The sequence below is a fragment of the Rhinolophus sinicus genome, chromosome 2 (assembly GCF_057876585.1).
Source record: "Rhinolophus sinicus isolate RSI-liver-muscle chromosome 2, RSI-T2T, whole genome shotgun sequence".
NCBI lineage: Eukaryota > Metazoa > Chordata > Mammalia > Chiroptera > Rhinolophidae > Rhinolophus > Rhinolophus sinicus.
Window position 1 is genome coordinate 125,284,197 of NC_142502.1, and position 20,529 is coordinate 125,304,725.

At 43.0% G+C, this 20,529-nt stretch overlaps 1 protein-coding gene across 6 annotated transcripts in view; it reads right to left on the bottom strand.

The window, feature by feature from the left end:
- The window catches only part of EDAR (ectodysplasin A receptor), a 91,437-nt gene that overhangs the window by 45,516 nt on the left and 25,392 nt on the right, over positions 1 to 20,529 (bottom strand). The gene's annotated exons all lie outside the window — the stretch shown is intronic.

A 20,529-nucleotide genomic window follows, 5' to 3' on the forward strand; every position in this document is an offset into this window, starting at 1 on the left:
CCCATGAGCTGTTGCTCTGAAAGGCTCCCTTACAAGCCCCCTCCCCGCTTCCCTGCTGGTGGTTGCCACGGAGATGCGACTAGAGCTACTAGAATCCCAAGTTCTGAGGACCCACAAATAAAACCCGCCTCCCTTTCCCCCATCAGCAATGTGTGGCCAAAAGGGAAGGCAAGAAGAAGGAGAAGAAAAAGGAGAAGGAGAAGAAAAAAATGATAGCATTTGCCCAGAGCTAACCCCAGTGGATGCTTTTCAAAGACTCACTTCAGAAAAATTGTTAGTGTATTGAAAACAACAGCCTGTTCACCATGGTAAATAATCATCCTCAACAAAATCCTTCTGTCCGAAGATGTTTTATGCTCATACAGGATTGGAAAAGCACACGCAGTGTGTGCCTGTGGTCCTCAGTGCTGAGGACGCTGTGGTCCTGGGCCCCTCCCCCAGCCTGGGTGTGAACATATGTCCAGGCCTACGAGGTGGACGTGGGTTCATCATGTCACAGCTGGCAAAACTCTGCCGCAAGGAGAGGTCTCTCCACTCATAGGTTTCCTTCCAGTTAGGAAGCACAGGTTATGTGCCCCTAATACGATGAAAACCTGTGATTCCCTGAGAGAAACCTCACCGGATTTTTTTCAGGCATCTGTGCTTTGAGAGTGGAGGCCTCCAGTGTGTTTGCTGTGGGCGGACGTCCTCTCAGCCTACTGCGAGTATTTATAGAGGGTGTACCCAGTGCTCGGGGCTGTACAGGTACACATTCTAGCATTCTAATCCTCTGAACATTAGGAGGTAGGCCCATGGAAGCTTGGAGAGGTTGAGGGACGTGCCTGAGGCCACACTGACAAAGGTGGAAGAGCTGGGCACAAACCCAGATCTGCTCCACTTTCTACCATTCTACTCAGCCTCAGGAACAGGGGTCCCGGGAGCCACCGTGAAAGGCTGAAGATGGCTGGGAGTGCTGAGGGTCAGAGGTCAAGTCAGTAAAGGAGGCCACAACCGTGCAATGTGAACTTGGTTTCATCTAACTTTTGTGGACCCGTGAGAGCTGGACAATTCTGTATGAGGCCAGGTGAACTACAAGGAACCAGGGGTGGTAGGAGTTAGTGTATCCCACCCCCGCCTCCCCACCTTTGAAGATTTCTGGAGCCATTTGGTTCCAGTGGATTCCTGTTATCTCCTCTCCCCTTTCAACACCACGCCAGCTCCATGCATGCTTAACTCCCAGGCATAACCTGTGGCGGTTTGGATGCCCATGAAGAGTTCATGCCCGGAGGACTTTGAGAGGTGGGGCATGAAGAAAACTTCACAGCATCAACAAAAACGTCTTCATGTGCCCAGTCTTTTAAGTTTGAGTGGGTAGGATTTTGTTTGTTTGTTTGTTTGTTCATAAGCATGTTGATTGTCTCCCTGCTTTTAATCCTGGGATTAGACCATCCCCTCCCGCCTCAGTCTCACTGACGTGGAAATACCCAGCGCAGATGGTGTTTCATCAGGCAGGTGACCCGGATGATGCAGGGCTATAAATAACCATTAAATGTCCCTTTTGGAGAGGCCCTTTTCCCCCCTTGAATTCAAGTCCCAGCACGAAACAAGTAACTTGTAAATTTGGATCCTTCCTGTCAAATACAGGGTCTTGTTCTACCGGTTTCAAAGAGGATTCATTTTTCAGGTTCTCTTTTCAAGTACAGTAACGGGAAAGCCTCGAGGAGGGTGAGTTTAGCCAAGGCACCTTGTAGGTTCATCAAGAACACCTGAGAAGAACCTGCTCCGATGAACCATCGGAAAACAGGAATAGTTTATATTTCTCAGTGTTTGGGGATCATTTGAGTTGAGATTAAAACCTCTTATTCGTGGCTTAATTTGTTCTTCACGTGGTTAAATTATACATCAATGTGACTCAGATTCTACTGCAATAACACCATATTCATGACCGTGTGCTTTTCTGCAAGAAGAAGGAGCTAAAGTCACTTTGGAAGTCTTGAATACCCGTTTTTTAAAAAGACACTGAAAGTAGTGGCCTTGGCCTCGTTGAGACAGGCTGCAACTAGTCTGAAAGCTCCAGAGTCAACACAAGGCGAGTCACCACATGTTTGGGAGGGCTTGCTTCCGAGCTCGCCCTGTTTCTGAATGAACTTTTCAGAGCAAAGGCTATGATGTGTTTTCCTTGGCTGACGTGCGGAGTAACAGCAGGCGTCCACATTGGCTCTGTCTGTCTGGGCTGCTAATGTCTGCTCTGCAGGCTGGGGGAGATGGATGGGTGGCCTGGGCTCTCCTCCTTTCTTAGCAGTTGCCGTCTGTGTCCTGCAGCATGTCACAGGCTGAGTGGGGATGGGGCTGGACATCATCCCGCCCTGGCCCGCCCCGGCCCTGGGTCAAGCACCAGCAGCATAGGTTGTGTCCACCACAGGGGACACTGTTTTCTCATCTGCACAACTGCTACGCAAAGACTACCCTGTTTCCCCGAAAATAAGACCTAGCTGGACAATCAGCTCTAATGCGTCTTTTGGAGCAAAAATTATAGTGAAATAAGACTGGGTCTTATAATGTAATGTAATGTAATGTAATGTAATGTAATGTAATGTAATATAATATCATATCGGGTCTTATATTAATTTTTACTCCAAAAGACGCAGTAGAGCTGATTGTCCGGCTAGGTCTTATTTTCAGGGAAATGTGGTAGCGACAGCCCTGAGACATGTGGCATTGTATGAGCCACTTCAGCTCACTGTGCCTCAGTCATCCTATGTCTAAAATGGGTACAAAGAGTTCCCTGCCTGCCCATTTTTCAGAGGGAAGGATGAAATGAATTAGCGTTTTAAATGTAGACTGGTTACTCAGGAGTGTACACAAGCAACCCTTGTCCAGCCATGCAGGAGCAGACACTCCTCTGTTCAGCAGGAATATTTTCTTCAAGAAAAGTTAAAATAGTCTGACCGTGACTACAGGATGCAGGCCATGGAGCCCACACTGTTGCCTTTAACCCGAAGCGGCTGTTATTCTCAGCGTAGTTGGGGGTGACGGGGGCTCCTTCAAAAGCAGACTTCCTAGGCGGGAGAGGATCTGCACAGCCATGCACTCAGCAGAACTCACTAAGACGTGCTGTGTTCCGTGCTGGGGGCTCACCCTCCTAGAGCACTGCCAGCTGCAGGCAGTGGCCCCGTTGCTACATCAGCCAGGAGGGAGCTTCTGCTAGTGTGCCCACTGTGCAGATGGGGATGTAGTGGCAACCGTCAGGTGTGGACCTTCCTGAGGTCACAGGGTCAGGGAGAGTGGCTGAGCCAGACACTGAGTGCAGAGGCCAAGCTCTTAACCCCCAGGCCAGTGGTGGAGTATAGTCCCTGCCCTCGAGGAGCCGACATCTGGGGAAGCCTTTGAGCAGAACGTCATGGGGTCCCTGCTTATTCACAGCTCTGACATTTTCCATGGTAGGAAGTGGCGAGGGTTTCCAGGATCACCGTGTTATACTAATTGGGTGATTTCAGAAAATTGCACCATGCTTTCTGGTTTGCATTAGTGCAGTTTGGAGCTCTCTGACCCTGGAATATTCTAGGAAGTTGTGACGGCATCTCCAGTGCTGCCTGTTTGTGAGGCAGCCTTACTCTCTGTGCCCAGGGAATGGGGGACATGCGGGCGGACGAGCAGCTGCGTGGCCCTCAGCCAAGCCAAGTCAGTGTTTGTGGCTGAGTCCATCCCCCATGGCACTCCCCAAAGTTCTCCTGATCTGTTTATTCCAGGGGCCAATAAGGAAAGCTGCACCAATGAATCTGAGTACACACCAGTTAAAGACACGTTTATGAGGTGTTTCATTATGCATTTCACTTCTTTAGTAGTTTGAAAGCCATTTATCCCCATGCCAAGAGCCCTAAGATAATGCCAAAGTATTTGGAACTAGAATATGCTGGTATTAAAAAAAAAAAAATTTAAAGCCCAGAAAATTGTTAATTAGAAAGAAATATTAAATTCCTAAAAGGGGGAAAATATCTCTGAATTTTAAGGGGAGCTAATTAGAGGTCTGCGTAGAATAAATACAATTCTGTTTATTTGGACTGCCAGTGTTTGAAATGTCAACCACCAAGAATGCCAGGAAAAATGATTCAAAAATAAAAATACAGCTAATAAAAAAATTGAGCTATACCAGAGGTGCCAAAAAAATGTATACATATTTTAAGAGATGTTCTCTATGCTCAAGCAGTAGTTCACCGTAATCAGAAGTGTCCGGATGCTGATGGTAACCACTTTGAGCACCTCTTATAATTGCAGAAGTCAAACGTGACTTGTATTCATCTTTTGTTATCGGTATATATTAAGTATTATAATTAATACAGTTCTTTTCCTTTCTTAAAATGTGTATCCATTTTTTGGCACCCTCTGTATTTATTTTAAAATGCCATAGATCCCAAACGGATAAACAAAGGAGGCATGCACTGGAATACTATTCAGCCTTAAAGAGGAAGGAAATTCTAACACATGCTACAACATCTATGAACCTTGAAGACATTACACTAAGTGAAATAAGCCAGTCACAAATGGACAAATACTGTATGATTCCACTTACATGACGTCCCTAGAGTAGTCAAGTTCATAGTGACAGAAATTTATAGAGACTGGTGGTTGCCAGGGTCTGGCAGAGAGCAGTTGGGGAGGTAGTGTTTAATGGGCACAGAATTTTAGTTGGAGATGATGAAAGAGTTGTAGAGATGGATGGTGGCAATGGTTGCACAACAATGTGAATGCATTTGATGTCACTGAATTGTATACTTGGAAAGGGTTAAAATGGTAAATGTTTTTTTATGTACATTTTACCACAATAAAATAATGCTCCGGGTCTCATAGAAGCATCAGGTAATTTAACTCTATTAATAAGTGGTCGTTCTATTCCTTAATCATGATTAATTGGCTTGCACCCAAAACTGGGCACCGTGTTTCCCTGAAAATAAGACTGGGTCTTATATTAATTTTTGCTCCATTAGGGCTCATTTTCAGGGGATGTCTTATTTTTTCATGCACAATAATCTGCATTTATTCAAATACAGTCATGTCATCTTCTTCTGGAACATTGTCATAATGTCCTAAATGCGTCCTTCTGGCTGACGATCTTAACTGGGGCTTATTTTTGGGGAAGGTCTTATTTTCGGGGAAACACAGTAGGACGGAAAACATGAATATGTATATATTGAAGATATTAATGGAGACTTGCCGTTATGTCCAGGACCTCAGGACCCGACTGCTGTCACAGTCTGAGGGTGGGGGCCATGCCTTGGGTGCTCCGGTGTTCCGGCTGCATGGTGGAAACGATGCAAAAAATGCTGGTGGACTGCACCAGATCCTGGGCCCACGGCTTGGTTTCTCTTTGTGATTTTTTATGTGAATTTCTGATCAAATGGGAATGAGTCTGTTTTAACGGGGAATTCATTTATTTCTTGGAATTATGTCTTCTAGTGCCCATATTTTTCCTGTAAAGATTTTTCTTCATGCTGGCCTTGGGCATTCCTCTGGGCCCTTCATCCTCACTCAGACAAGCACACCTTCTGTTTTCAGCCTAGATAGCATGCCCACCACAGGGCTGGAAGCATCTAACTCTATAGGCACCTTTCTTTTGGAAAACAGATTGGAGCTGGAAGTTTTCCAACTTGGGTGCTTGACAGTTATAAAAAAGACCACATTTTTAATAATGCTCCTTAACTAAATAGTTGTGTAATTTAAATTGGAAGTTTGTGCTATAGGTGATAAATGATTCGAAAGGGAAGAAGACCAAATATCCTGGATGAAGGGCTGGCAGTGGGTTTTCAGTCCTATAGTTCTAAAGTAGTGTAACATAAAAAACAAACACACACAAAAACAAACAAACAAACAAAAACAAAAACCTGCAAGGGACCTGCCCAAATTCAAACATGGGTTTCCATTTATGGCAAAAGTAGCAGCAATGTACTCGGATAATTAACTCTCAAAGGCAGAATGGTCAGGACTTCCAATTTATACTGTCTCCTTAATCAAACCGAAACTTCAGACTCTCAGTGCTTACTTTCTCTCATGTCCTGTGCGCCCCCAATTCCTACTCGTTGGAAGCCCTTCCATGAAAATAGACCATTTCTTTGGGAAATATAAAGCCTCCCAAGAGATAGAAAGTAACATTCTTGAAGGGAAGTACAAAGTGAGTAGAAAGTGTGCCCCCTGAGGTCAGAGATGAGACTGAGATGAGGTGCTGAGAGCCAAATGCCCCAGTGGTCCCCAAACTTAGCGGGGTGAAAACCTGGAGAACTCTGCAAAACAGTCTGGAGAGCCTTGCTCATTAGGTCAGATGTGCAATCCTGCAAATCAGTATTCATGAAGGTTTGCAAAATAAGTTGCTCCCCTGCTTGACCACCTGTGGGCCCTCTGAAGGGGGCAGCAGACCAGGCCCACGTAGACTTAATTAAAAGAGGAGAAACTTGGCATGTGTAAATATAGCTGTACAGAGAGGCATGTTTAATGCTCAGCCTTCTGGGAAGGCTTAGAGCAAGGGAGGGGGTGTGCACTCTAGCAGAACTTGCCCAGTTAGGGTCATGGGCAGCCTGGAACCTTGAGGAAGGTTTTGAAGAGGAGAGGGGTGAGAATTGTGGCTAAAAGCTTAAAAGGCATGGGGCAGGAAGATTTTCCAGGAGTGGAGAGCATGTTTTTGAATATAAGTAAAACATATTATCACTTATTATCAGACAGATTTGGGGCTTACTTAGCTTACTTATTTGTGTAGAGAGGAAGCAAGATGCTGAGAGCGAAGTGAGAGCTGAAGTGGACCAGTGGGGGACCCAGAGCAAGGGGGCAGTAAGGTCACTAGGAATGCAGGTTTAACAGGTCTTACTTCATAATGAGGATGTTGATCCCATCCTGTCCTTCCATCTGACCCTTCCTCTAAATATTAGGTTGGTGCAAAAGTAATCGTGGATTTTGCAATTTTTTAACCTTTTAAACCGCAATTACTTGTGCACCAACCTAATAAAAGACAATTCAACCAAATTAATGATGCCCAGCCTACTTTGTGTTTTCTCACTCCATTTCTCTGCATTGCCTACTGGAAGCATTAAATCCTTCAGGAGTGAAGGAATCAGCCATTTGGGAGGCCTGCCAAATGCTTGGCATCTCTGAGGACACCCCAGCCCCCTCCTCTTGGCAGTCCTCTACAGCCCTGGTAAAATGTCCTCAGAGTATGTTCCAGCTGTGGGCAGCAGTCATGGTGCAAAATGAACCTGGGCGCTACCAAAAATTCTCAGCTTTGGAATTCTGAGGCCTTGAAGTTCTCCCTGTTTTTCTCCCCTCACTTTATGGTGAGCTTTCAGGTATGCTCCAAGCTGATTGTAGCACTGAAGGGCCAGGAAGCTCTGACAGGCGGCAGATCCTGGGATGACACTCACCAGGGGTACTCGGCCTTGGCACAGGGCCTCCCACGCCATCAGGGAGGGGTACAAACTTATTGAGCTGAATTGTGTATAAAGATAACCTTCTGGGCACTGATGGCAGGAATATTCTGAGCACCAAACAATTCTTAAAACACTGGCTCTCTGGCTGAAGAGACTGTATACTAAAAAATTTTTATCTACCAAAAGTTTTTACATATTCAAAAGTAAAATTGGTAGAAATATAAATTGGACAAACAGTCTGGAGATTCCTCAAAAAATTAAAAATAGAACTACCATATGACCCAGCAATTCCGCTTCTGGGTATTTATCTGAAGGAAATGAAAACAGTAACTTGAAAAGATGTCTGCACTCCCATGTTAATTGCAGCATTATTTACAATAGCCAAGATATGGAAACAACTTATTTGTCCATCGATGGATGAATGGATAAAGAAAATGTATATATATAAGCAATGGAATATTGTTCAGCTATAAAAAGGAAGGAAATCCTGTCATTTACAACAACATGGATGGACCTTGAGGGCATTATGCTAAGTGAAATGTCAGACAAAGACAGAGAAATACCATATGATCTAACTTATATGTGGAATTAAAAAAAAATACTGTATTATCTCACTTATATATGAAACTAATAGAAACAGAGAACAGATTGGTGGATGCCAGAGGCAAGGGATAGGGGGTGGGCGATATGGGTGAAGGGGTACTAATGTCCAGTTATAAAATAAATAAGTCCTGGGGATATAATGTATAGCACAGTGACTATGGTTAATAACACTGTATTTTATATTTGAAAGTTGCTAAGAAAATAGGTCTTAAAATTTCTCACCATAAGAAAAACTTTTATGACTATATGTAGAGATGGATATTAACTAGACTTATTGTGGTGATCATTTTGCAAAATACACAAATATTGAATCATTATATTGTACATCTGAAATAAATATAATATTCTATGTCAATTCTATCTCAAAAATACTTTAAAAAAGTAAAATTGTCTTGGAGTGAATTATTTCCAAAAAATGCATTTTTTTTTTTTAAAGTAGAGCCCTCTATTATATTTCTTTCATGTACTATGTATTTATTTTCACCTGGAATGTCCACTTAATGTCAATAATGGTTGTTTCTGGGTAGGAGAATTAGGATTTTTTTCTTGCTTCTTCATGCTTTTCTAGATTGCTTGATTTTTGTTTTCCCCATGAACATAGGTTATTTTGAAAAAAAAGATAAAATATTAGGTTGGTACAAAAGTAATTGCAGTTTAAAAGGTTAAAAATAATTGCAAAAACCGCAATTACTGTTGCACCAACCTAATAATTATTCTAAAGAAGGAAAGCAATGACATTGATACTCATATACACGTGAAATATCTGATGATCTTGCCTTTCAGTTTCAGAGAAGACCTGGCTACGGTGAGCCTGGCCACTCCACCCATACAGATAGCTGTGTGGACAGGGGCTTGCAGCCCATCAGTTCAGAATAACTGAATGCCTCCAATTACTCTACACAAACTTCATCTTCCTGCTGCCATCGCTCCTCAGAACCAGCCTCAAAACTAGTGTATGACTTGTATTTCATTTTACCATGAAAACACTTTTTTTTCCCCCTAACAATTATGATAAGATTCCTACTCTTGCCCAAAGGAAAGAAGCATTTGAGTTTCGGGGACTGTTTTGGGGCTGCAGGAACTGATCACACCAACCAGAGGGCCCACTTGGGTGCTGTCCATCCCGCCCCCTCCAGCCCTGTGTGCCATATGGAAAACGGATGTTTCTCATTTCTTCCCAAACTCCAAAGAGTGACTTCAGTTGAAATAATGATGTACGCAGTCCATGATTTATCATGGGCTAGGTCTTTGTGCTGCCTTAGAACAGATGTGACTGGAAAATGACCTCAGAAGAATGTCCCTTCCAAGTGAAAGTTTCTATGAGCTCATTGAAGCCAATGCCCTTATTTCCTGAGGCTTTTGAAGAAACCAGTGTGTCTGGGAGGAGGTGGAACTGTGAAGATTGGGTGCAGCAAACTGGACAAATCAGTTAACTGGGTGTTCGTGTTCATTGAGCTCGGCCTGGGCCATGGTTCTGTAGGGAGGCAGCACTCTTGGCATGATTTCTGACCACAGGATGGAGCGTCCTACCTGGGGAGTTGAAAGCAACACCCACAGGGAAATACCCAACCCTACAAGGCAGAGCAGATGAAGCTCTCTAAGGTGTGTATTTCTTTTATAAGGGCTGAAGCCAATTAAGAGCAGGTGAGCCCAGCCATGGCCAGCTTAATCAGGTCACTTACAAGTGACCAATTATTCTTTCATGATCCAATGTAGTGTGACTGAAGGTAGGACAGTGTGTGACTTCATACTGTACGTCACCAGAGCTCTGCGTCTATGCTTCTGATGTGACATGCTGAGGGAAAGCTCCAACAGAGCTCAGGTGAGGGCGAAGGACAGTCCATGATTAGATCTACGATACATAGTGAAAGCTCTTGGCAACACTATTATGGAATAAATACCTGAGGTATGGACTACCTTATTATGTCATGGTTATATCCCAATTAACTCAACCAATATCATTATCCTCCCATATTGTTGAGTATCAAATGGAATACAAAGGTGAGTGAGACGTAGACTGGCCCCAGAGGCTCTTACAATCTGGCAGCAAGGGTTATATAATGGACAAATGATCTTGAAGGTAGGACCAAGAATATTTCCATAAGGAAGCACAAGCATGGTGGGTTTTTTTGTGTATGTGATTGTTGCTTTTTTTTCCTTTTCCTTTTCAGTGGGGGATTGAGGGGAGAAGAGATCCAAAGAGAAACATCACATTGCTAGTTGGGCATACTGAAGAAAGTGTCATGGTTGAAGTGATGTGTGATATTGTCTTAAGGACCTGAGATAGGGAGGAGAATGTCAGGTGTGTGCACCATGCACGGAAGGTGGGAGGTGCTGGAGCAGTGTGCTCGTTGCTGTGGTTGGAATATGGGTTCCTGTGAAGGATATTGATAGATTTGGTTGGAAGGTAGTTGGGGGATTGATTGCAAAGAACCTTGAATATCAGGATTTGATTTTCATTAAGTTTACAAGGTAGGGAACAGGGGTTTTCTGAACAACGGGGGGACATGAAAAAAATGGTGTTTTTAAAAAATCTCTCCTCTTCAGATTAGATAATTTCCGTTGATCAGAATTCAATTTTCTACTTCTTTCTTCCACAATCTCCAACATACTGTTAAGCCCTCTGGTGAATATTTCATTTCAGATATGTACTTTTCAGTTCTAGAATTTCCTTTTTAAAAAATACTTCCACTTTTTCTGCTAAGATTCTCCACCTGTTCTCTCATTATATGCAAATTTCCTTTAAATCTTTGAACATACTAATAGATGTCTTAAAGTCTTTGTCTCTTAATTCTAACATCTAGGTTATCTTGGGGTCTCTTTCTATTGATTACTTTTTTTTCTGGATTATGGGTCACATTTTCCTCCTTCTGGTAATGTCTTATTGTATGCTGAACATCGTAATGGGATATGCCACAGAGAATGTACTATATAAAATCCTTTAGTTATGGCAGCCCTGTGCCCTGGACCACTTTCTTTTCCGAACAAGGATCTTGTTACAGAACCAGCAGGAGGATAGTTGTGTGCCAGGCAGATGGTTATATGTCAAAAATCTATGATACATGAGCTGTAATTTTCCCCATCTTAATGTATTTATTATTTGAATGGCTCATTACATAACAGAGTATCACAGACTTAGTGAAGCCAACCCGCCCTCTCTTTTCCAAGTTTGGGGAACCCATTTAACTTTGGGTAGGTGTGGGCTCTACCCAGTCCATGCAGCCACCAGCCTGGAAACTGTGCTTAGAAATAGAGTCCCTACCAATTCCTCTTCGCAAAATTGTGAAACATATGCTTTGCCCTTCCGACTTAGTGCCTACCCCACAAACCTGTGCCTCATATGGAGTTCTACCAGACCCCTGAATTCTTTCTGATTTCCTCCATCTATTCCCTCAGTCATTTTTATTCAGCCAGCTATCACTGGGAAGGTAATTTTATGCAGAAATTCATACCAGGTGTAAGTGATTGGCACATCTCCCCTAGGAAGGCACTCATAACTAATTTTAATAATAGCATTAAAAGGTAGTGATTATAATATAAGCACAGGACCCTGAAGTCAGATTTCCTGGGTTCCAATTCTGGCTTGATCATTTGCTAGCTACATGACTGCGGGCAAGTAATTTAATTATCTTTGTGCCTTGGTTGTCTCATTAGTAAAATAATATTAATAGAACCTATCTCAGAATGCAAGGATTAAGTGAGATGATATGTATAAATGCTTAGAACAGTGTGTAATGCATAGTAAGTGCTAATGATGCAAGCTGTTTTCCAATTTTGGAAATTTTTTCCACTTATTTAAAAATTAGAAAATAAAAAATAAAAAGAGGAAATAAAAAAATCATAAGCCATCCATTTTGATGCATTTCCTTTTAGTTTTTTGTTTGTAGAGACACGGATATCTTTTAAAATGCAATTAGGATAGCAGTGTACACGTAACCTGTGCTTCGCCTTTTTCCTTTCCGATAGTGTTGGTTATTCTTAAACTACATTCTTTTTAACGGATCCAAACTATTCCATTGTATGTCTGCATAATTAAATCAATTAATCTTCCAATATCAGACCTTCAGATCAGTTCCCAATTTTCACTATTATAAATATTGTGCAACAAACATCTTTATGTCTGTTTGATGATATCCTTCTTATAAATTCCCCAAAGCGCAATTATGAAGTTAAAGGGCATCAGATTAAGATTTGATGCATAAGAATGATGCCTGTAGAGGCATCCTTTAAAACCCAGATATGACTTTTGTTTTAGCTTCAGGTAAGAACACAGTCTGGTTTTCAATACGGGTGTTTCTGATGCCACTCAGTTCAACCCATGTCCTCTGCCTACTTTCCGCCAGCTGTGCACCAAGTCATTCAGACTGGAAGGTTCTGATCTTTGTCAGTCTGGCGTAGTCAAGCCACCACACATGGCGTGGTGTCAGGGGTTCTGTGGGTGCTTTCCGGTTACTTGGTTGGTTACCTGGTTGACTGGTTAATGTTTACCCTGTAGGTACTTGATTGGGGGCAGCTCCTTCCACCTGCTCAGCTACTGTCTTGCATCACTAGAATTTACTGAAAATCTTTGGTGCATGATTTGTTTTGCATTTTCCTCCGCATCCTGGACTTTTGCAATTAGGATCTCAGTTTGTGAAACCCAGGAGAAAAGGTGTTGGACTCTTTTACTCTTTTACTGTGACGTTGCACAAGTTTCCACAATTCCCCCAGACCTCGGTTTCTTTAACTGTGTGTTAAGTAACTGGCCTCGCTGCCATCAGTAGTCTTTTCCAGCCCTCACACTCTAGAGCGCCATGGAATTCCCTGATGGGTTCCCAGGTAGCTGTTTACCAGTGGCTTCATGAGACAGACGAAAGCCCACATTCTTTTGTTTATAAACAGAGGTGATCCCTTTCAAACTCTCATTTGGAAGCCAAAGGTCTTAGTCACCAGGTTAGGAAGTCACAGGCAGGGCAGCTGATGTTGCCCGTTTGAGTACATCTCATCAACTACGTTATGACTTTCCTAATAACAGACCTTGAAGCAGAGGGCTCTACAAAAAGTAGCCCCCGGCTTTGTTTAGCGCCCCCAGTGGGCTACATGGTTCTGTCAGGTTCTACCTGCCATCCCGGCTTCTTCCCCATCTTCCCCATGAAGAGGTTCTGACTCCAAGCCTCTGATCCACAGCCACGCACCTGGGTAAACTTCAGCTAAGTGAGGAGAGACGTTTGGTGCCTCCAACTGTATTTAAAGCGTAATTGATGGGGCATTACAAACCATTTGATGTTCAAACCTCATCTTTCACCAGGCCTACCAAGGAAGGCTGGTGGAGGGAAGACGCTCGTGATCCCTCCTTTTTAGTGTATCCCAGTTATTCCAAAGGAAAGGATAGTGTTTTCCCTTTTGCTCCTCTAATTGATGCAGCTGTTGCCCAGCCTCATCTGCATTAAGCTAAATATTATGTCTTTGTAACGTTTTTGATCTTCATTAATTATAGCTCAGGAAAGCTGACAAAGGCAACCTGTCTCTTTAATATAAACAAGATTAATTGCACGGTTCCTGCAGAAAATGAACTACCAGCAGTTTAACAAAAAAATGTTTGTCTTTAAGCAGCCTTTGGATAAAAAAAAAAAAAAAAGTCTGTTACAGGAAGTACCAAAGCTGCCAAATTACCATGCCTCTGAGCCTCACCCTCATTATCAGACCAAACGAACGCATGCACCCCTGCACTTTCATCCTCCTCCAGGCCCAAGGAAAAGAAAGGCGGGATAAAAAAAAAAAAGCACCTTTATACAAAGAAGTGTCTCTGAAGTCTGGAATGCACGCTGGCTGTTTGAAGACAAGATTTATACCTGACACCTTTCCTTAAGCTCATTGTTGAGACTCGTCTGTTTTCAAATCAACCGCAGACTGGCTGCTTGAGGTACTTCATCTTATAACGACCACATAATCTAAGATAAATACACAGGGGATTGCTATCACTTTCATTAACAACCATGAAGTATTCCTTCCTTCAGCAGGTAAAACAAAATAAAAACAGGCAAATGCACTCAGTGGGCTGAGGTTAAAAGGCTAGTGGGGGAGGGCTTGTTTGGGGCAGAAGGGGCAGCTGGAGGGCATCTCACAAGCCGCCCTGTTGATCCAGAACAGCTCACTTATAGATGGCAAATGCAAGAGTTGGGCACTTGTTTCTCCTACTATTCACCCCTGTAGATAAATGGCTGAAATCTAGTTCTTAGGCCTCTGCATGTTGGTCGGCTGGAATGCTCTGAGATACTTTGAAGTCCAGGAGACTGGAAGCCCAAGAGTGAGGCTTCTGATAGTTTGGGAGGCTGTGGCCTTAAGGCCAATCAGAAAGCTCGACAGGGAGAGTGGGCTCTCCAGGCTTCCGGATGGCTGAGAAAAGACACTAGGTTTGGAGCAGGATGATGATGTAGTTTGGGAGAGAATCTGGGAGCTAAAGCCACCCAATGAAATATCCTCCTCCTCTGGCTAGTCCGCGTGAAGTGGGCTCCGTGGCTGGAGGCCGAGTCAATTGGAATTGGCACCCACAGAGAATGGGACACTGCTCAGAAAACGGGCAAGCCAGAGAATGATTTGTGTCAACATTTAGCTTGCTGTGGCTTCCCATGAATTCCTAACTCTGACTACATGTTGGAATGATGCCTAATGAAGTGTGTGTATGGAGGGGTGGAGGTGGGCGTGATTCAGGGGAGGCAAAGGCTTCAGAGACGCTAACAAGGTCATGGCAAGGTGAAGTTTAGGTAGAGGGGCCAATGATGCATCATGTTCTGGGGTTAGGCGACTCACATAGCCGGGTAGGAGGAACAGAAGGTGACCTGGATTGGCAATTTGCTTTCCCAGAGAGCAAGACAGATAGAAGGAACATTAAAGTTTCTCAGTGTTTGTGATGCAGAGGATATAGTGGGCCTGGAGGTGAGCTGAAAAAATGAAAACCAAACTGCCTTTTAGCTAGTGTTGAGAGAGTCCAGGAAGGTGGGCCTGGAGAAAGGAGTGAGCCAATGTTGGCTTGGAGAAGTTCAAGTGTCAGGCACCCAGGTGAGGGGAGACTGCAACGTGGAGTCCTATTTTGGGGTGCTCCTGGATTTTTCACGCCCAAAATATTGCATCTGTCAATGCTTTATTTTTCTGTGATGTTCAAAAGTTGTGAAAAATGACTCACATTGTAAGGTTTCCAGGAGACTGTGATTCCCACGCCAGTCGCTGGGTTGAGGGAGGAGTTGGGGCCTCACGTAGTCTTGGGGCCTCCAGCCAGGCCAGCACCTGGACATGGGGTGTGCCTGAGAACTTAACTCTGGATGCTCCATGAATGGCGGCTGGGGCCAATGGGGAGTCAAGGTGGGAAATCAGCCTCACAAAAATGACCCAGGCTGAGGCTTGCCTTGGAGTATATCTGCATGACTAGAGCCAAATGTTTGATAGTTATTCTGCAGCTTGGCCCAAAATACTGTATACAAATTAGGAAGCGGTGTCTTCTGAGACACTAACTTTTCCACAGGTCTGTCACCACGGAACTTAAGCCTCTTTTTAAAACACTTACACATCAGCACATATATATCTATTGAAATAGATTTACAAAACAACACTTAACCGTTTCTACTTATTTTCTGTTCTCTTCCATGTTATGCAGTGTTATACAGTGCATCCCATTCCATTAAAAATGCTAGTCTTGACCCACTATATCAATTTCATGATACACTAATGGGAGGCAACTAGCAGGTTGAGAAAACACTGCCTTCCAGGGAGGGAGGATGGGTGCTCTCAGCCAACAGCCAGGATTGAAGGCAGCTCATAGAAGGAGCTGACAGAGTGTCAGGTAGACTGGAGTCAGGAGGGTGGGCTGTCCTCCTGGCTCAGCCTGGGCATCGTAGGTCATCACCAGGTGTCTCCGGGACACGGTTTCTGCACTGGTAAACGAGAGTGCTGCAATGATGATCCCACAAGGTTCTATGTTTTTAGGACCTGACATGACACTCCTCGGAGACTGTCCAAACAGAAGACATGTGATCAGTACCTTAGAGTTTTTAGTGGTTTGAGTTCATAAGGTGACCTTGATGGTGAGTGCCTCTATGGATCAACCATGACACTACTCCAAAATACTAGGTATCAGAATTCCCCAAAACCAGATCATCAAATAAGTATTTTCTAAAACTTTTGGAAGAGTAGAAGTGTGAGGAACCAGCATGGAGTACACACTTCTATCTTCACTGCCCTCTCACCAAACAGAAAAATGGCCTTGCAACCTCGTTACTCAGCCTCAGTCACTGAAATTTTTTCATAATTTCCTGACTGTAAAAACAGTATACACTAATTGTAGAAAGTTTTCAATATGTAAAAGCATAAAGACGAAAACTAAAAATCGTAGTCCTTCCATCCAGAAACATTGAGATTTTGGTATATTTCCTTTCACTATATGTGTGTGTGACTACACACACACACACACACACACACACACACACACACACATAACTGAGAATCATTTTGTATATAGAGTTTTATATCTTTTGCTGCTTAATAATTTAATAAACATCTCCCTTTGCCATGAAATATTCTTCAGGAACATGGCTGCACAGTAGTCTACCACATGGATGTGTCAAGAGTATTTCATCTATCCCCTAAAGTTGGACATTCAAGTTTATTCCAGTGTCTTTCACTCTTATAAGTAATGTAACAATGCACATATATCACATAGTGTAAGGAACTCTAACTCTTGCCTTAGAATCATTTCCTAGTGGCAGAATCGTTGGGTCAAAGATCCAGGAGAGCGCAGCCCCCTGGCAGGGCCTCCCTCAGTGCCTCTCCTAGCCGGCATGGGGCAAATTCTGCAGAATGGCCACCACTGCGAGTTCCTATGGGCCCCTGACTAGATTTTAGAGTCCTGGAGAGAAGAATAAGTATGATTTGTAATGAAAGAACAAAGGTGGAACTGCCTCTTTGGTTATGGAGATTCTGAAAAGCACTGAGGCTTTTATGAAATGACTGTTCATTGGCAGAAGGTGTTATAATTGTTTCCTTTTCTGAAGCTCTGTGGTCAAAATGAACTGAATTCTCATGGCAGGGGCCCTGGGCCACGCTCAGCGTTAGGTGGGTGGTGAGGATTCTTCTGACCTGCTGCAGCACCTTTCTGCAGTCTGAGTGCATGGGGCCCACTGCTTCGTACGAGTGATCCCAGTGCTGGAAAAGGACAGAGGAAATGGATTCATGTCAAGCATGGCCAGGACAACTCTTACTTTTCCAAGTTGATATTTGTAAGAAAACCCCAGCTGTGTTCAGGGAAACCAAGGAGGGGAAACGCAGCTGTGAGATGAGTCATGAGTCGTTTCTCCCAACATCCTCTCCCAGAATATAACAGTTTGGATAAAGTCCTAGAAAGATTTTTCTCCCTGTGTAGACTGTCTGTAAAGCACAGAAGGGCAATCTACAAAAACATCCAAGTGCGAATATGAAGTCTGTCAGGGGCCAGCATATGGGAAACTTTCAAGGCATTCCCACCTGGCCTCTCCCTAGCATTTTGTGAAGCTGTGACAACGCACTGCCTACTCTGTCGTTTATTCCCTCGTTGTGTTTCACACATACTAACGGAAGTTACTGCTCATGAAAATGCTATGAGATACCTGGGTTTTGTTGTCTCTATCTTATAAAGAAATTGAGGATTAAAGAGTTCAGATCAGTTGTCTAAGTTCACACAATCAATAAATGAAGTAAAAGGAACTCAGATCGAGAGCTTCCCACCCAAAGCCAGCTGTCCACCCAGCAGCCACCACACAGCTTCCCTGTCTCCCAGCATGACGTTAGAAAACAAATGATCAGCATCTTAGAGTTTTCAGTGGTTTGAGTTCACAAGGTGACATTGATGGTCACCTCTTGATGGCACATACTTCTCAAGGCCAAATGCATTGTCATTTTGTCCAAGAGACTGAGCAGAGTCACACTGAATTAAAAAGCATAAATTAAAAGATCCTCACTCTTTAAGGGTTATGTTAAAGACCTACAAATCATCCTAGTTTTATTCTAGGATAACGGAAGACCGTCACAGAGATGCCAAGGAAAGGGCTTGCTGGCTGTGGTTGCTATATTTTACCTCTTGCCAGTATTTTGGCAGCAACAGTCAATTAAACTGAATAAAATCCTATGGCCCTGCATGTCAGTCAAGATCAGCCATTGTCACTTAAAGTTCCAGTGTCTGGCACTTCAGGACTCCAAGCCCTCGTGTGCTCCCTAACCTTGATCGTGTTAGCCGTGTGCCCGAGTCCAACAATGGAGATGCTTTAGAGTTTTGGAAAACTGCATTATGAAGTTTTACACTATATATTCTAATTTGAAATTCTCAGCAAATATAAAATTGCTACTGTAAGTAAAAAGATATTCAGGAACTCCAAATCTAGTAAAATTGAAGTTCATGGGAGCTATGAGAAAAAAATTCAATTTTCTTTTTTCATTATTAGTTTCAGGTGTACAAAACAATGTAATGATTAGACATTTACACCTCTCACAAGGTGATAACCCCACCAAGTCTACTACCCCTCTGACATCGTATATAGCTATTACAATTCCATTGATTATATTGCTCTATGCTGTACTTTACATACTGTGATATATATATGTGTATATATATATATATATATATACACACACACACATATATGTATACATATATATCATACATACATACATCATACATACACTGGGGGTGCCAAAAATGTATACAAGTGGACATTTTGGTCAACGTTGCTCAAGCAATAGTTCGCTGTAATCAGAAGTGTCTGGACACTAATGGTAACCACTGTGAGCACCTCTTGCAATTGCAGAAGTTAAACAATGGCTTGTATTCATCTTTTGTTATTGGTATATATTGAGTATTACAATTTTAATAGTTTTTTCCTTTCTTAAAATGTGTATACATTTTTTTGGCACCCTCTGTATATTTTTAATTATAATTGGCATTCAATATAATTTTATATTAGTTTCAGGCAAATGCAATTTGCTTTTAAAGGCTGATCACAATCTGTTTCTAGGGTGCCCAGAAAAGACATTACCTTGAAAAAGATTTGTAAGAACTACCAAAGGATGTCTTTAAAAATTAACCTATTTGTTTTGAGATAATTGTAGATTCACATGCAGTTATGAGAGATAATACAGAGAGAGAGCCCGTGTTCTTTTACCCCACCAGTCTCTTCTTGCAAAGTTATAGTATGATATCACCCATATAGTTGGGTGTCAACCTTCATACATTCAGGATACAGAACAGTTACAAGAGGACTTTTTAGAGACTCCGTTTTATAAAACTCTACCATCTGCAAAAGTCAGTTGCCATTTAAGCAGAAGAATGAACCTGGGGGCTCATCTGGATGCTGTGACCCATCCAGGGCAATTCCCAGGCTGAGGGTCTCATGGGAGTGGCTGTGCCTGACCTGCAACCTGCCACCGAGGGGCCCCTTCTTTATGTCAGTTCTGCCATTCTCTGAAAAGATGTAGGCAGAAAGAGGAAAAGTGGGAGCCGGCGGCAAAGATGTCCACACCCTCTGGACTGACAGTGGACCGGGCGGCAAGCAGCAGCCAGGCCCAGCTCCAGTGCCGGCCAGTCCTGCCCTTATTTCTTGCATCATTTTCCTAGTCATAAGATTAGGCAGCTGAGCCCAGTGCTGTCCAGTATGATGGCTACTGTCCATATGAGACTGCTGAGCACTCGGAACATGGCTAGTGTGAGTTTTTAATATTAATTGGCTTTAATCAACTTAAATGTGAAGACTCCTGTGGCTAGTGGCTATCACATTAGGCAGGACAGAAGATGGTCTTTCAGATCGCTCCCATCTCTCAAATGTTCTAATTCAAGCATCTAGGCTTGTCTAGATGGGCCGTCTACCCTCCCTGTGGGATAGGCAGTGAGCCTTACTCCTGAGGAAACTGAGGTTCTGAGAGATCCACGAATCTGTGCTAGAGTCAGAAACACACCCCAAGTCACGTGATTTCTAGACCAAATCACGGTCCTTTTTGTATTATGCCACAGCTCAACAGTAACCCCACCAAAATTCAACTGTGATAAAAAGGAATCAAGTCATGAAACTCTTCCCCTAAACCAAATGTGAAACCCAAAATATGGGAAATAAAAGTTCTTATTCTAACTAAGAGAAAGACAGGCCCTTTTGGAAAGAAAACTGCAGTAAACAGTGACTGAAATGAGGATAAGTTTTAGACAACTAAGATACTTCTGTTTAAAGAACCAGGTTTCTGTGAGCAAAATAGAACAGAAAATAGCAAGTCAATTCTAGGGGAAAATGTTGTAGATAAATCCATTTGAGAGCTTACAAAATACTATTAGGTTGGTTTTGCAAAAGTAATTGTGGTTTAAAAGGTTAAAAACAATTGCAAAAACCGCAGTTACTTTTGCACCAACCTAATAGCTTCGACACTGTTTGTGTTAGGCTAAGCTCATCGCTCATTCAGTGAGGGTAGCAACCCATAGGTGGCCATCCATCTACCAAGAGACCTAGTCCTTCCTCATCAACAGAAGCTCCAGAGAACCGTGGACACAACATAT